The sequence below is a fragment of the Miniopterus schreibersii genome (genome assembly GCF_964146895.1).
Source record: "Miniopterus schreibersii genome assembly, chromosome: 2".
NCBI lineage: Eukaryota > Metazoa > Chordata > Mammalia > Chiroptera > Miniopteridae > Miniopterus > Miniopterus schreibersii.
In genome coordinates, this window is record NC_138102.1 from 164,835,827 (window position 1) to 164,848,996 (window position 13,170).

Sequence of the window (13,170 nt, forward strand, 5' to 3'; positions counted from 1 at the left end):
AAACTTGGGATTTTTACTCTCTTTCTACAAATAGTAGAAACCTGAAGCAAAGTGTCAGTTTTGAAATGGGGAAGTCTGGATTCTTACTGCAGGTATCTTACTGCCAGGTTTTGTTGTTGAGAAGACGTCCTTTATAGTGCCAACTAAAAATTTCTTGATTACTATTTCTTGTTTTTGGATACTTGTATGAAGTACTTCTCAAGCATTCTTGAAGAAATATGTTCCCTCTGTTCTCCACTCTTTCTGCAATTTTAAACATAAAAAAATTATAGGTGAAACTGAAGTAAAGGGTTCATATAAAGTGTGTGTATCTATAGAACCAAATCTTTTGAAAAATTTTCTATATGCACCTTAACCAATTTTCATTCTGACACCCTTAGGTAAGCCTATGGAAAAGAAAATTTTCAGAGGAGGTAGGAAATTCTTCAGCATTCGTCTGATTTTCTTCTAAAGTAAATACTCCATTTAGAAAAGGATTGGAGATAATCAGTGCTGGGGGTCTGCGGTGTGTGTGATAAAAGCTAATGTTTCAGCTACTCTTCAAAAATATTTGGAAAGGACAGCAAAACTCAGATTTGTTTCAGTGTCTGGTGAGAAGTAGGGCAAACTGATTTTCAGAAGAAAAGATGCACTATAATTATAACGGTATATGGCAAGGTAATTAATATTAAATATCTTCATTCTTCCCCTTAAAATTAATGTGGAAGGACATATAGAGAAATATATGCTGTTTATTGTTTGCATTGTATAAATGAGAAGAAAAAACAGCCCTGACCTGGTGGCTCGGTTGGAGCGCCATCCTGTACACCAAAAGGTCTCAGGTTCAATCCCAGGTCAGGGCACATATGGGAGGCAACCAATCGATGTTTCTCTCTCATATCTATGTTTCTCTCTCTCTCTTCCTCTCTAAGATCAGTAAACATATCCTGGGTGAAGATTTTTTAAAAACCCAGTTCATTCTAGGATAATCTGGTAGAGTCAGCTTTTGATGAATGTTTGCTGAATAAATAAAATTAATACAACTGTTACTTTTGATTGTGGTCCCATTACAACTCTAGCGTAAAGCACTGGCTTTTGAGTTTTGAGTTGAAACCTGAAGGGGGTTGGTTGCCTTACAGCCTCAGGCACCTACCTGACTTGTTGGAGCAGTATGCTTGCTCTGGAACATGGACCCTGACCTCCAGCTTGCCTGACCTTGTGGCTGACCTGACCTCATCTTTTCCGAGATGGCAGGTGGTTGTTTCCTATCAACGACTTCTCTTCCTGAGCAGCTGCGCTGTGTTCTCTTCTTGTTACTTCTCAGAATGCTGAAGTGTCACCAGTCTGGCCTATTTTGTAGTGGGTTTCTTTTGTTATTACTGTCTGTTGTTTGGTTGAGGGAGAAGCACATTCTTCAGGAAGATAGTTCTTGACTTCGTTTTGTAAACTACGCATGGCATATTAAGCATGGAGTTGTTTCCTCTTTCTTCCTAGCTTCTACTAAAAATCTTGTGTTTCTTGAAAATGAACTGGTAAGAATCGTATTTTGATGATACAAACCAACTAAAAACTAACAAAGACTTTTTTGGGGAGACAGTCAGGAACTTAGAACATGGAGTGTGTATTAGGTAGTATTTACGAATTATAACCATAAAGTTTTTGTCTGTATTAATATTTTAGTGATGTTAAAAAATTCTCATACGTTAAAGGTACATATGGAAGTATGTATAGGTAAAATGAAATAATAACTAATATTTGTTTTAAGAAACTTCAGGATAGGCACAGACACAGAAATGGGAAATAAAACATTGACAAGTTTTTGATTATTGTTGAAGCTGGGTAATGGGTACATTGGGGTTTGTTACTATTTTCTGTACTTTGTGTATATTTGGAAATAATCATAATTAGTTACACCATATACTTAAACTATATATTGCCAATTATAATTATAGGGGAAGAAATTTAATACAGTAAAATTATGTGGTTGAACATTTGAGCTAATTGGCTAATCAAAAATCTGCATTTTTTCTATGTTATGCTTTTAGTAATACTTTTTTAAGAAGGGTGAATTTTGTAAAAATGTGGTCAGAAGAAGCGTTTAAAACTCTTTAACTTTGAGACCCTATAATAATATATACCTGTACTTTATTAATTGCTTTTTCATATTTTGTCTGTATTCATTTTACAGATGAGGAAACTAAGACCTTAGAGAGACTAAGTGATTTATCCAAATCTCAAAGCAAGTAAGAAGTGCTAGAACTGGAGCCAAGATCTTCTGATTCATTTTCAGGTACCCATTCTCTAATATACACATATTTATAAGTGCTCTTCTTTAACCAATGGTTTTCAAACATTTTGGTACTCTTGAAAATTATTGAGGACCCCAAAGATGTTTTGTTTATGTGGACTGTGTCTATCAATATATGACACACTGAGAAATGTTTAAAATGTTTATTCATTTAAAAAGAATAAACTCATTAAAGGTTAACATAAAGAACATACCTTTATGAAAAGTGGATTTCAAAACAAAAAATACAATGAGAAGTGTGACATTATTTTACATTTTGCCACTCTCTTTAATGTATAGCTTAATAGAACACAGATGGATTTTCAGTACTGCTTTTATATTCAATCTTTTGTGATATGTTGCTTGTTAACGAACATAAAGAAAACCCAGCTATACACAGATACATAGTTGAAAAGGGGTGGATGGAATATTTCGATGTCTTTTCATGTAATTGTAAATATTCTTTATTACATCAAAATTCAAAAAGTGATAGATTCTTAAAGGTTAGTTGCAGTGTTAACTTTGAAACCATATCAGTGACTTTTTTGTGATCTGTAACATAAAGAATCTATTGGTCCATCTTGCAGTTTGAACGGATCTTTGATGTGTTTGTGATTCTATAGCATCCATCATACATTGGTCATTTGAAAAAATAATGGTTTAGTGAATTGTGTAAAATCTTTCAAATGTTGACATATTTGCTTATATAATATTTAACAAATCACATTCATTAATATGACCATTAACCTCATCAAAAATGTCTTTAAGAATTGGGAAGCAGTCAAGATTTTGGTGTTGAGTTCAAGTTTTCCAAAACACTATTTTTTGCTCAAGAGCTCAAATTTTATCATGGGCAACAGGTATTGTCAGTTTTTCCTTGAAGTATCAGGCTTACTTTATTCATTTTAGAGAAAATGTTTGCCAGATACCTGAGTCTGAATAAACTATAAGTTGTCTGCCAGTCATTCTTTTAAACAAAAATTGTATTGTATGAAAAAAGTGTGTAGTTTAGCTCAAACAATTTGCATACATGCTTTTCCTTAAAATTGTATTAGGTATGTAGCAGAGGAGATTTTTATGTGTACCTTCCATTTCATTACACAGAATGTTAAAAAGACCAGGTTCTCAAGAGTGAGATTTAATAAAACTAATTGCTTTTATTGAAAACATTAAGAGAAACTGGCTTTTAAAAAATGATTGATAGCGAGAAATCAAATTATTACCGGTGCAGTTTTGTACCCCTGCCTTGATTCACACTAAAGCACCTACATTTTGTCCATCATTGCTTTTGTACCATCAGAGCAGATAGCAACATGGTTGTTTCAGGGTAAGTCATAAGATTCAAAAAGTTATTTAATACTTTGAGTAATTCAGCAGCACTTGTATTTGTTGCCAAGCATTCACATAAAAGAAGACCTTCTTCAATGGTTAGTTGGCTTGGATACTGGAATAATGAAAACAAAACAGTAAGTCCACTCACATCTACAGATTTGTCCACTTATAAAGTAAAAGTACTATCCTTAAGGCGAGATACTAACTTGTCGTTTATGTTAGCAGTAAAATATTTAATTTGATGCGATACTGCATCATTGATAAGTGGCATTGCCATGATTTCTTTTACTGACTTTTCATCCAGCAGACATTCAGCAATGTCAGCCATATAAAGCTTTATTAGTTTCTCAGCTATTGTGTGTACTGCTCCAACCAATTTAGTCTGATCATTTACCCTGTATGATGATTCAGTGACTTTATCATTTCTAATTTGAAAACAACCTTTTGCTTTTAAAGAGCTCATCATGTCAATGTTTAAAACATTCAATTTCTTTATTTTTATTTTCTTTAATCCTTACCTGAGGACATGATTATTGGTTTTAGAGAGAAGGGAAGGAGGGGGTAGGGGGAGAAGAACATTTATCAGTTGACTTCCTGTATGTGCCCCGACGGGGGATCGAACACAAAACCTAGGTATGTGCCCTGACCGGGAATCAAACCAGCAACCTTTTGGTGTACGGAGTGCCTCTCCAATCAACTGAGCCACACTGGCCAGAGCTCAATTTCTTTTTCTTTAATCTCAGTGAATTCATTTGATGATAATGAGTAATGAAGGTATAGCAGATATAATCAAAGATTGCTATGCCTAAGAAATAGAAGTACCCAGAACACACTGAGTTAATGTCTTTAAAAAATGCATATTTATACCTTAAATTTGCTACCTTGGGAAATTCTAAAAAAACACAAAACTATATAAGCATATGTTTCATTAACTGCCAGAGGGCTACATTATCATCACACACCATGTATCCTCTGGAGTCACTGTTGTACCTTCAGGAGAGACTGAGAGTGAAAAAGGCAAATAACATCTTGTATTATTAAAACTAATTTTGACATTGTGGATTCCCTGAAATGGTCTCAGGGGCCTCCCACCAGGGGTGTCTGGATAACACTTTGAAAATGATGATATAAACTAGTGCGGTGTTCTAATATATTTTTAGAGCAGTCTAATACAGACATCTATATCAATACAGTAATGTTTCCATTTTAACTGATTAATTTGCAAGGAAAATGGGAATATGCGAGTGTGTGGGTGGAGCCATGTGACCCAGAGACCATAATGGGTGGAAGGTCATATAGCATCAGTGGGTGGTGGGGATAAAGCGTAGACAGGAGGAGTCGGTAAAAGCACTTTATACTACAACTTAACAAAAAAAATGAGCATTTGCTGTCCCTCTGTTTTTCTTTTTAAACTGAAAAAGCACTGAGCCTACATATATGTACAAAATACAGTGTTCATTATATCAGGATTACACAGCCATTTATTTTCCTTGAATGACAACAGGGGAGAGATGCTAACATACTTGAGAGGAGAACAGATGCTCATTGCAGTTGTTTGTTCTAACTAGGGAGGCTGTTGACCTTTTTCCCTGAGGAAGCTGAGGGGTGACAAGACACATGAGGTTAGAAAGAAGAAATTGTGAAAGGGGGAAATGGAGTACACTAGTGGTCATGGGAACAGCTATAGGCAGAACGGGGTTGTGGACAGATGTAGATAAGCATTGAGGGCAGAGAGGAAGACGAGTGAACTGGCCTGTCCTGTGCACTAGACATAAGAAGAATGGGGCCCGGGGAAGTTCAGAGATGGGTGTAGCAGGAGTCATGGAAATGAACATTATTTGAAAGATTTCCATCAAAATATGGTTAAGATAACTATTTTAATAATGGTACTGGATAACCTGACTTTCAATGTCTTACCAGTATTCAAATTGTTATTCTAACCAATGGGAGAAGATAGCAGTGCCATGAGTTTGGTGTAGTGCTGATAAATCTCTAAGCTTTGTTTATAAGCATCAATATAGAAAAATATTGATTGGGCCAGGTTTAGGGATATAAATTCAAGAATGAAATTTTAACACCTTATTTTTTACTAACACACAGTTATGATTAAAGGAGACAGAAGAGTTTAGTTCAAAAAGACATCATTTATCAATTTGTTATTTATGTACTACTTAATTCCAAAAAGGAATTGAGATGGCAGAAGGAATGATCAAAGTCAATAATCAAAAACAAACATGATTGTAAATGATGTTTTTTCCCTAATGTTTTCCCTACTGATGACATTTATGTTAATAGGGTCATATAGTTGAGGTACTGTAACTATAAAGCATTGAAACTGGTCTCTGTCAGCTATGCAGGAGGACTATAATCCTGTCACTCTTTAGTTGCATGTTGTATAAACAGTGTATGTGTGTAATGGGAGTGAGATTGGGCAGGACAATCATAGCATGCCACAGACAATTTTTTTTTGAAATTCAGGACTGCTTTCAACTGTAGTCAACAGAAAACCAACAGCAGGGCCTTAAACTATGAACTATTTGTTTATGCAGTTCAGAGACGGTTAGGGGTAGGTGGTCTCATGGTTGGCCCAGTTGCTCGGCAGTCCCCCCAGGTTCTCTACAGCCTTTGATTCTGCCGTCCTTTGTGTGTCTACTTATTGCCACCAGGTCCCAAAATGGCTGTCTTAGCCTTAGGTATCACATCCCTTTTCAAGGCAAGGGGGAGGTAGAGGACAGACAGGTCAAGCAATCCTTCCTTCTGTGCTTGCCTAAAAGAGAACAGTCTTTCTCCGAAGTGTCCATTCAATTTCTCTTCAGTATCATTTGCTTGAATTGTCTCACAGGGCTGCCCCCACCCACAGGAGAGACCAGGGAAGAGAGTGTGTGGCCAAGGGGACTGGGGTTACCGTGGTTGGTGTAACGCTCATCACGTATCATTTCCTGGGCTTGCATTGCTTGTTGCCCAGGAAAAACTGATTCTGTTAGCAAGTTAGATGTTTCTTCAAACGTCTGTTGGGATAGCTGACTAAGTGTGTGCCTGTCACAAATACGCAGAAAGGGAAGCACAAAGGGTACTAAGTAATTGGCTAAAACAACTTTTCTTTAGCCTGGAGACTGTTTTAAGTGTTCCCCCACAAACAAGGCCATAGCCATTTTCTTTCTTATTTTGGTGGAAGATTATACAGCCCTGTATCCCAGTTAGTTGTAGAGCTAATTTAGAGACAGTTAGATCTCAGTTTTCTCAACTGTGAAATAATATTATGTTAGATGATCTCTGAGGTAACTTCCAGTTCTAAAACTCTTGTCTCTTTTTTTTTTCCCCTGTCTATTGACCATTTTACATTTTACTAGAGAGAGGATATGAAAGTGTATGGTGTTTTTAGTCCTATTTTTAATTTTTTTTAAATTTTATGTGCCCCAGGCGTGAAACAGCTCTGGCCACCAACACAGGTGTCAAGCCAGGATGAACTAAGGACTTGTTTTTTAGTCATCTTGATAGCTGGGTAGTATCTTTAATAAAGATCTTGGTGGTATAGAAGGTTAAAGCTAGAATTAGGTTTTGGCTTTTTGGCAGTTACTCATATTCTGCCCCAAATTTCCATTGAAAATGGAAAACTAATTGCATTTTTATTTTAATAGGGGATCATATACATATAAGAGTATAATGAAAATACCCATAGTACTCATTGATCTCCTGAGAAAATGCCTCCTGTCCCAACAGAGGAGACATTTTAAGCACTGTTGTTAAAAACCTGGCCAAACTTTCCCTTTTGGCATTTGTTCTTATTTGTTAATAGTGTTCATACTGCATATTTGCTCGAGATAAAGTTAAAGGACAGCTAAAGGAAAATGATTCCCTTCGTGCATTGTAGCAACTAAACTTTACTTGAATGAGGCAGTACCTTAATATGGGATTCTCCTTGTGTTACAGAGAGAGCAATGATCTGGTTCCTCATACAGAATCCTGTCAAGATTATATGAATTTAGATATACAGTGAGTTGAAAATTGTATTTCCACTTTAACAAATTACAAAGCAATTACACTGCTTATAAAAGAGATTGTGAAAACATTAACCTAAAAAGTGCTACCTTCTCTTCAACAAAAATCTTATAGAAGGATCACACTGCATTTTATTTGTGGTTTATCAGTATTGGGAGGTCCTGGAGATAAACATTATTAACTATGGCTCTTAAGGGGCCAAAGGGCATCTGCAATTTGGGGTATATTTTTAAGAATAAAATGTGTGTATGTATATGTATTTAACGGGCAGTGTCTAATTTCATTACCAAAGAATATCCAAATATCAGTTAGAAAGTTTCCTTCTACTGAAACCCTTTTACGTATGTAACTAAAACAATTGTTTTCATTTTTCATTATGTGAATGACTAAGAGTCTTGTTAATGTAAATATTCAGGAAGCTTGATTTTATAGCTTTTGGTTTTATAGCCAACAGTAAAAATCATGTATGGTGGAAAACCCCTTCTTCTCTTGTCTATAGCTCTTACCTTTAGTCCCAACTGAAAGACAGACTCAAGTGGTTTTTTCTGGCAAATGAATGACCTGTGTGTCAGGATTTTAGATGCTGCCAGTGGGCTATCTCATTATAGAATGTAATTAATGTGATGTTAGTTTAAAGAGATACAGTATTTGGGGGAGAGGGGGATTTCCAAGTACCAACCATTTGACAGGAAAATGTAGTTTTATATAAGTTTTAAATAAAAGTTATTGTGAAATCAGTAGAGATTTTTCATTATAGAAATGACCTTAATTCAGTCATTAAAGTAAGCACTTTGGCTTCTGTGTCTTGTAAGCTTTTTTCTGGGCCAAAGATTCATTCTTTTTGCCAGTGGTCATCAGCGTGTCATTGTAATCAGCACGAGCAAGTATTTACTGAGTGACTTCTAAGAGTGAGGTATTAGCAGGGTTGCAAAGAAGTAAAGCATGGCACCTTGGTCATGAGGAGTTTATTGTTGCCTGCATCTCCTTATTGGTTTAAGCAAATTACCACAAAAGACTCCTTATTCTTTACCCTCAGGGTTCTTCAACTGGTGGTCCAGTATACCATTCTCTGCTCTCCTAGGCTGAGGGTCAAGCCCTCTCTTGCCATTTCACCTTCTCTCCTGTGATTGCAGGCCTGCGTTGCTTATTCTCAGCAGTGTGCTAGCTGGCTGCTTCCGTAGGGTAGTTTGGGAGAAGGAAGACAGTGTCCTGGAGCAGTTAAATGGTATGAAAGGTTGGGAGGGACACAGCAAGAAAAACTAAGAGACCTGTTGCTGTTTTCTTTAATTTTTTTCCAAAAAATTTTATTGTGGTAAAAACAAATAACATAAAATTTACCATTTTAATCATTTTTAAGTGTACAGTTCTGTAACTATATTCTCATTGTGAAACAGGTTTTTCAAGTCTTTTCATCTTGTAAATCTGAAGCTCTGAACATATTAAACAACAAAATCCCCTTTTCTCCCTCCCCCCAGCCCGTTAACCACCATTCTATGTTCTGTTTCTATGAATTTGACTGTTTCAGATACCTTATGTAAGTGGAATCATGTAAGTGTCTTTTTGTCATCTATTTTACTTAGTATAATGTCCTCAAGATTCATCCATGTTGTATCATGTGACAGGAATTTTTTCCTTTTTAGCTGAATAATACTGTATTATAGTTGTATATGTAATCACATTTTGTTTGTTCATCTATCAGTGAACATTTGGGTTGCTTTTGGCTGTTGTGAATAATGCTACTGTGAACATTGGTGTACAGATATCTCTTGGAGACCCTGCTCTCAATTCTTTTGGGTGTATACCCAGAAGTGGGATAGCTGGGTCATATGGTAGTTCTATTTTTAATTTTTTGAGGAACCACCATACTGTTTTGCATAGTGGTTGCACCATTTTATATTCCCACCAATAGTGCACTAAGGTTCCAATTTCCCCACATCCTTGCCAACATTTGTTATTGTCTAGGTTGTGTTTTATTTGTTTGTTTATAGTAATAACCATTCTAACAGGTATGAGGTGATACCTCATTGTGGTTTTGATTTGCATTTCTCTGATGATTAGTGATGATGAGCATCTTTTCATATACTTGTTGGCCATTTGTATATGATCTTTGGAGAAATGTCCCTTTAAGCCTTTTGCCCATTTTTTAACCGGCTTATTTGATTTTTTGTTGTTGAGTTATAAGATGCCTTTTTTTTTTTTAATGTGAATGACAACTTAGAACTAGTCACAGATCAGGTGTAATATAGTGCAGGGATAAAAAATGGAGTGACTGGATCTACTACCTGCAGAGTAGCCTCTCCCATCTCGTCATGGCCGGTGCAGCTTGCTTCATTGAGGGCTTTGTACTCCAAAGAGGATTTGAGACCTCAGATTCATCCTCCTCTTCCTCTTTCTTCTCCTCCTCAATACCTATAAAACCAGGAGGGGTGGACAAGATGATAACCAAGCTGTCTTTCAGCCCAAAAATTCTGAATTTTGAGAGTATTACCTTTTACCAACTGACTTCTAGCATCTAGAATTTCTTTGGAACTGTGGTAATATCTGGCCCCTAGACTGAGAAATCTTTGTGTGGCTAGTAAGAAGCAGTCCACCAAAGCTCTGATGGACCGTTGGTTTTATAACTTTTAATTTTACTTATTTTTCTCTTGATATCACCTTCGGACCCTGGGCTGAAAGGCTAATTCTGTTACTGCTGCTATACACAAGTCCTTCAGTGGGTATGTCATGGAGTAGTAGAGCTTGTACTTTGCTCTGGAGATACACTGCAGTGTTTTGTTTTTAACCTACTTACGGTCATGAGGAATAGAAGCCAAAGTTCATTGGACAGTGTATTTGTTGTTTTAAATACATAGAGCAAACTGAACAGCCAGTTTAAATTCAGTGCATTTTTATTTCTGAAAAACCAGCTATATTTTTGTGTTAAATGCCAGCTTTAAAGAAATATTACCCTGAAACAGACTCATAGATACAGAGAACAAACTGATGGTTGCCAGATACGAGGGGGATTGGTGAGGGTGGCGAGGGGGGGAGGGCTGGGTGAAAAAGGTGAAGGTATTGAGAAATACAAATTGGTAGTTACAAAATAGTCATGGGGATATAAAGTACAACATAGGGAATATAGTAAATAATATTGTAATAACTATGTATGGTGCCATATGGGTACTAGACTTATGGGAGGGATGACTTTGTATAAATGTCTAACCACCATGCTATATACCTGACACTAATATAAAATAATATTGAATGGTGCCCTAGCTGGGTGGCTCAGTCGGTTGCAGTGTTGTCCATACACCAATAAAGGTTGCTGGTTCGATTCCCAGGCAGAGCACTTACCCAGGTTTTGGCTTGGACCCGCAGTTGGGGCGTGCACAGGAAGCAACCAATTGATGTTTTGCTCTCACATTGATATTTCTCTTTCTCTCCCTTCCTCTCTTTCTCAAATTAATAAAAACAGACCCTAGAGTGAGGATTAAAACAATAATAATAATTGACAACTGTAATTGACAAGAAAATAAAAGAAATATTGTTCATCTGATGTGTTTATTCCTTTTCCATGGCTTTCATAGTGATGTGTGTTGTAGTAATTAAAGGAAAACAGTAATGTGATTGTGGTGGTTGAGGCTGAAGGATACTGTGGACTCTGCTATGGTATGCTTAGAATTACGTTTAAGTTTCATGTATTTAATGTTCTAAAGTTTTTTGCAGCTTATAGATACTGTTTGACAGGTAACAATCTTTCTGGAGCTTGTCTTAATTACGGAGTTTTATGTTACTGCCACAGGTGCTGTGACTTAAAATGTTCTAACGCTAACAGCACTCTATGAGATAATAAGGTAAACAAAGAAAAATCTGGTAAACTAAGTAGGAATGGGTGAGGAATATGCATGGTGACTCAGAAAATGAGCTATTGGTAGTTCTTGCAACAGAGCCCAATATGTCTAGTCGAGTTTTGTCTTTGTGCTTGGCCACCTGTGGCATCTACGTTGCTTTCTGGCCTATTGCCAGTTCTCAGTGGAACATTACCAAATACTAAATACTTTTGCCAAAATATTAAATGTAGCTGGGTGTGTGTGAACAGGGGAGGTAATGCAGGGAACTAAGGCAGCTTCAGGAAGCTACATTGTGGGAAGGTGCCATAATGTTAAGAGCCACCCTAGGTCATTCTTAACCTAGAGTATACAGTCAGGTCAAGGATTGAAATGCTTTTAGTGACACTATGATGATTTCATTGCAAAAGGTTATCCAGGCCCTGAGGGGGCTCCTCATCACTATCCATCTGATCATAGGTTTGTAATTTAATTGTGAAAAAAAAACACAGCCGCCAGAACACTGGGAAAGCGAAAAAATAAAACTAACGTGTGGTCGATAAGTACAGGCCATAATTCATTAATGTCATCCTTCTTAAGTGGGTGTTAAGATTCCCCTCCAAATGTAGCATTGCAGAAATTTATGATATATAAAACAATCAGATGTTTTCATTATTTATCCATTTATTTATGGTACATGGGAAATATAACTTGTTTCAATACTCTAATTTCACTTGTGGTTTCTAAAAGTATTTAATGTTACTGTGATGACAACATCAATATCATTTGTAATAGAAGTTATTTTTCCTTTTGGATGCTTCAGAATCCACATATTAAACATTAGAGTAGCACATATGGCTCTAGGACCGTGGTTTGATCACCGTTTCTCAGATCTGCTTTGTATCTGGTGGAGAAAGATTTGTTAGGAAATGTGACCGAAGTGATCATAGAATTCTGGCTTGATGGTAGTAGCTTTTAGAATATCATTAGACTTGATTTATCCGTGTACCTTCTTATCTATTGTTAGAGTAACTTAAGATTTGATCATAATTTGTGTAATAAGTAAATAAGCTTTTCTGATTAAGTAGAGCATATATGTATAAAAATGTGATAGTATTCAGAAATCAATTAATATAATTCACTGTAGAAAAGTAGGAAAACCATATGACTATCTCAGTGGATTCAGATAAAGATTTGTTAAAATCTAATATCTGTTTATGATAAATAGCTCCTAACAAACTAGGGGCCTCCCAAATATGATACCAATATCTGGTGAGGAAGCAGAGCAAGTGGAACTTCCATATGGTGTTGACAGGAATGCAAAATGGTACAACTACTTTGGAAAACAGTTTGACAGTTTCTCATAAAGATAAATGTACACTCACACATGACTCATTATTCCTGCTCCTCTTAAGGTACTTACTTAAGAAAAATGGAAACTAAAGTTCACACAGAAACCTGTACTCAAATGTTTATGCAGTTTTATACATAATCACCAAAAAACAAAACCCAAATGTCCCACAGTGATGAATATACAAACTGTGGTACATCTCCATAAACTATTGATGCATGCAACAACATGGAGGAATCCTAAAGGCATTATGCTGAATGAAAGAAGCCACTCTCAAAAGGTTGTGCACTGTGTGATTCAATTTAAGTCCTATTCTAGAGAGGCAAACTATTGGTATGGAGAACAGGTCAGTGCTTGTCAGGGTTTGAGGGTGGGGAGAACGTGTTGATTACAAAGGAGTGGCATGAGGGAATTTT

At 36.3% G+C, this 13,170-nt stretch overlaps 1 protein-coding gene across 6 annotated transcripts in view; it reads left to right on the forward strand.

Annotated features, from left to right (window-relative positions):
* The window catches only part of DUSP16 (dual specificity phosphatase 16), a 147,272-nt gene that overhangs the window by 80,596 nt on the left and 53,506 nt on the right, over positions 1–13,170 (forward strand). For 5 of the 6 annotated variants that reach the window (XM_081131053.1, XM_081131054.1, XM_081131051.1 and 2 more), the window contains one exon: positions 2,168–2,269. The gene's annotated coding sequence lies outside the window, so the exon portion shown is untranslated. Of the gene's footprint in view, positions 1–396; positions 414–2,167; positions 2,270–13,170 lie in introns of those variants that run through there. The other variant, XM_081131055.1, reaches the window with a different exon arrangement.